This window comes from Mustela putorius, unplaced genomic scaffold (genome assembly GCF_011764305.1).
Source record: "Mustela putorius furo isolate JIRA1106 unplaced genomic scaffold, ASM1176430v1.1 tig00003845_pilon_pilon_pilon, whole genome shotgun sequence".
Lineage (NCBI taxonomy): Eukaryota > Metazoa > Chordata > Mammalia > Carnivora > Mustelidae > Mustela > Mustela putorius.
The window spans coordinates 87,089,487-87,094,461 of record NW_025421998.1 but is presented as its reverse complement, the minus strand read 5'-3'; the positions used below and the strand labels follow the sequence as shown (position 1 = coordinate 87,094,461).

Here is a 4,975-nt window from a genome sequence, read left to right as displayed (position 1 = left end):
GCCATTAGCTTTATCATCGTATTATGTTGTGATTTTTAAAAATCATCTCTCTCCCTCTTTAGATTTCTAGGTCCTTGAAGCAGAGTTTTGTCATCCTTGACATGTCTACTACATCGACCAGAGTTTGTTGAACTTGGGGAGTGGACAAATCCCTAGTCCAGGCAGAGGAAAGGCAGAGCTCATTTCCTTCACTACATACTCATTCTCAGGCCTCTTTTGGTATGTGTCCTTGACATATCTAGTATCTTGATTGATCGATGCTCTGGAATTTTCATCATACGATAGGCTGTTGTTCATTGTGACTTGCGAGTTGTTGCCATGCTCATGCACTCTTCAGTAGAACCAAGCTGTGTCATCATGTGTGGTAGTTGAACAAACATACAGTGAAGATTTCAGTGTTTTGCAAATACTAATCCATTTAACTTCATAGCTACCTTATAAGGAAGGTACTATTAACATTCCCATTTTATAGATGAGGAAACTAATGCACCGAGAGATTAAAGTAACTTGCCTTATATCACAGAGCTAATAGGTGGAGGAATTGAAATTCCTACCCAGGAGTTCTGGCTGTGGATTGTATGCGTAGTTCACTGCCAGCGTCTGTGAACGTCTACTTCGTCTTTAACCACCCAGCATAGTTTATCTGCCTTTTTTTTTTTTTTTAATATTTTAGTTATTTTACAAGTAGGCAGAGAGGCAGGCAGAGAGAGAGAGAGAGAGGAGGAAGCAGGATACCTGCTGAGCACAGAGCCCGATGCGGGACTCAATCCAAGGACCCTGAGATCATGACCTGAGCCGAAGACAGAGGCTTAACCCACTGAGCCACCCAGGCGCCCCGTTTATCTGCCTTTTTGACAAAGAAACAGGAGCATGTCTCAGCTCAGAATCTTGGGCTGGGCAATAATTTCTAACCAGAAATTGTTTTCAGTGTGTTTTCCCTATTATCTTTATATATGACAGCTGAATCTGGTTTTCTAATTATGGTAGTTATATAAAGTTTTCTCTTACAATTATTGAACCTTTAAAAGTGAGCTAGTTTAAAGAAAAATACCAAGTCAGTAGCAGTAGGTCTTAAATGGTGGTAAATTAATATCACAAAAATCCTAAGCATGGGGGCACCTGGGTGGCGTAGTCGGTTAAGTGTCTACCTTTGGCTCAGGTCATGGTCCCAGGGTCCTAGGGTCGAGCCCCGAACCAGGCTCCCTGCTCAGTGGGGTGTCTGCTTCTCCCTCTACCCTCCCCCTACTCTGGTGCTCTCTCACTCATGCTCTCAAATAAATAAATAAAATCTTTAAAAAATAAATCCTAAAGGTGGTACATGAAATATTAATTGATAGAATTTTGTGATTAGTTGCCTGTACAGGATGAGGAAGAGTTAAGAATACAACAGGTTTCTAGTTAGGTTGATGTATTTGATTTTTAATGTGTTACCAAAGAAGCAGCTGAAGATAAAAATGTGAGTAGTAACTGAGAGGAAAAAGGGAATAAAAAGGACATGGGAGGGGCGCCTGGGTGGCTCAGTGTGGTAAGCCTCTGCCTTCGGCTCAGGTCACGATCTCAGGGTCCTGGGATCGAGCCCCGCATCGGGCTCCCTGCTGAGCGGGGAGCCTGCTTCCCTTCCTCTCTTTCTGCCTGCCTCTCTGCCTACTTGTGATCTCTGTCAAATAAATAAATAATCTTTAAAAAAAAAAAAAAGGACATGTGAGGACACATTCATGTTTGATTATTAGTTTACTCAAATTGTATGTATATTCAGTTCTTTTGTCAGATTGGGTGTATAGGTAAAAACTCACTCGTGCTGAAAATGTTCTGCTGTATACAGTTTTATTTTATTTTATTTTCAAAGATTTTCTTTATCTGTCTGACAGAGAGAGACACAGCGAGAGAAAGAACACAAGCAGGAAGAGTGGGAGAGGGAGGAGCAGAGCAGGCTTCCCGCTGAGCAGGGAGCCTGATGCGGGGCTCGATCCCAGGACCCTGGGATCATGACCTGAGCCGAAGGCAGATGCTTAAGAAACTGAGCCACCCCATGCTGTATACAGTTTTAAACACTTAACCTGCTTGAGGAAGTAGTTTAGAATAGATGGGTTTGGAGAGCCAAGAATCCGTCCTGTGAGTTTAGTCCAAAGGCACTAAGTCAGTGGGTAGGAGAGCAAGGGGTTTATCTGGAAGTGGCAAGTAGACTGAGCCAAGATAAGTTCTGTATATAGTACATGTGATTTTTATTTTCCCATGTCACTTTATGCACCTTGACATCAAACTTTTGGTTTCTCATAGGGCTTTTATGGGAAGAAGGAAAATGAAAATAATTTGAGCTGTCCACACCTTTGGGCTCCTTGGGCCTTTTCATGGATCTTTCACTGAAAGCCTCTGCTATGATCCATTTGAGATCTGATGGTTGCCGGGCCCACCATTTAAGCAGGGGCTGTTTAAGTCATCTCGGCTGCTCTATGTAAAGGTGACTCTAACAGGTGCTTCCGTGATGCTCCGGGGTGGCCCCTAGTTTTGTTTGGATGAGGGGTGGCAAGTCATCTTCTGAACATTTCCTGGGCTGGGCTCTTCCCATATTATCCCCATCAGTCCCTGACCCCCAGAATGTGAGCTACTTTCTTTCCACCTGTTGCTACTTAGATGTGTTCTTTCAGGGAGTGGGCATGCTCCTGGGACTGGTGGATCCCTGCTCTGTGATGGCGGAGCTCCTGTCTCCTCCAGCTTTTCTGTCCACTCTCTCCATGCCCTTTCCCTCCTGGTTGTTTATGGTTCAGAATGGTCTGTGCTTCTTTTGGGTCTAATCTGTGATTGCATCTCCTGACCCTTAATTATTCTCCTTTATTCTTCTTGGTTTTCTGTAACTTTTTTCTTCTGCTTTTTCTTTCACTGAAAGCCTCTGTGACAGCCAGGGTGGTACTCTGGCAAACTGTCAGCCAAGTCCATTCGATTAGTACTGCCTGCCTAGAGCCCTGTGTTCAGGAGGTTCTACAACCCCTTCCAGACTCTGAGTCAAGGGCTGTGATGGCCTAGTGATGTCTGCCACGGGCATGGGAGAGAGAGGCAGTGACGTGCCTCTGCCTTCCATTCTGGAAGGAGTCTTGGAAGCACGTAATTGCTAGCTCTTCGCTGATCAGAATGCATTGCTCTCTTCTGTGTGATAGAATAGAGGGGGCAGGTTGGATCAGGAGGAAATGGAAATAGTAAGCTGCCTGCTTAGGCCTATGTCTTGGAACAAGAGAGATGGAGAGAATCACATGTGGAAAAATCACAGTATTAAATTGGGAGAGAGATCTAGAAAGGGGAATTTCAGAAATACACTTTTTTTTTTAACTCACCTTTCTGTCTCAAAAATACACTCCTTGAAATCCCAGTAGTTATTAAAAATAAGGAAGTTGAGGAGTGAGGAATGTGCATTTAGTTAAGCCACTCTGTATCTGTCAGGAACCTGAACAGTGTGGGCAGGTGTGTAAGGAAATCTCATCATTCATTCACCAGACCTTCTTCTCTTAGGTACCTGCTAGGCTCTGTTCATGCAGTGATCAAAAGACATCTTGCCTGGTCTTGAGGGGTTCACAATCCTTTACTTCCATTTTTGTAGTTATTTGCATGCTTACATTATTTCTTGAAGCAGTTTTTTCATAGGAAAAATGATCTGATTAATTTTCATTCTCATTCCAGTCTCTGATGATTAATTTTATGTGTCTGCTTGACTGGTCTAAAGGATACCCAGATAACCAACTGGTAAAACATCACTTCTGAGTGTGTCTGCGAGGGCGTTTCTGTAAGAGATGAATGTATTTGATTCAGTACACCGCGTAAAGAGATCTGCTCTCCCCCAGGTGGGCAGGTATCATCCAGTCTGTTGAGGTGAATGGAACAAAAAAAGCAAAGGAAGGGTGAATTCTCTCTCTTCTTCATCTGGGGTGTCCATTTCTCCTGCTGGTGAACATTGTAGCTGCTGGTTCTTGGGTCCTTGGACTCCTTGACTTAGACCAGTGACCCCACCCCCGTTCTTACACCACTGGTTCTCATACCTTTGGCCTCAGTCTGATTGTTACGCTGTCAGCTCCTCTGGTTCTTAGACTTGCAGATTCAGGCTGAATTGGGTCTCCAGTTCGCAGACGGCAGATTGTCGGACTTCTTGGCTTCCATACCACGCAAGCCAGTTCCTATAATAAGTCTCCTCTGATACCTGTCTCTCCATGTATCCTCTTGGTTCTGTTTCTCTGCAGAAATCTGACTAATATAGTCCTGAGCATCAGCACTCTGTACAATGCCTCACACATAGACGTTTTTTCGTAACCATTACTGAATGAATTGGTGCCTCAGGCTGCAAGTGCCGTGGGAGTTCATAAAAGGGAATGGTCATCAGAACTTGGGCGTGGCTTTGTAGAGAAGGTGGTAAAGGCACTTGTGAGAGTCGTGGATAGAAGACATCTTGACCATTTATTGGCCATGTGTCTTGGCCATTTCTTCTCACTTCTGTGACCCTCAGTGTGCTCGACTGTAGTATTGGGGTGATAATTTTCCCAGGGCTTATTTTACTATTTTTATGCTATGAGCACTGTAGGCATAGTTTGGAAAATTTAATTTAGTCTTAGCATTGTTTTGAGAATTAAATGATGTAATAAATATGAAAGAATTTTAAGACCTCTAAGTGCTGTACAACTAGGAGTTTTTATTAATCTTTGTTATTAAAAGTGGCTTTCTCCAGACTCTTGAGTTCAGGGATCTGTCCCCTTGGGTTTATCTTCTGTTTTGTTGAATTGTCTATGGAAGCCTAAAGGAGCCAACATGATCTGCATAGGATAAAGGCTTGTGCTTCTGACTCATTTATCGGGGCCTCTTAACTGTCTATTGAAACTCATTGGCAGAGGGTCTAGAGTTCTGACTTTTCAACCATACCTTGGAAACCAAGGTCCTGAGACAAGGATGCCTACCTAAAAGCTAGTTAAATCACAAGTTAAGAATGGAATACAGGTTT

General features: G+C 43.4%; 1 protein-coding gene across 3 annotated transcripts in view; it reads left to right on the top strand.

Annotated features, from left to right (window-relative positions):
• Nucleotides 1–4,975, top strand: part of CHCHD3 (coiled-coil-helix-coiled-coil-helix domain containing 3) — a 277,804-nt gene that overhangs the window by 161,321 nt on the left and 111,508 nt on the right. The window lies entirely within an intron of this gene.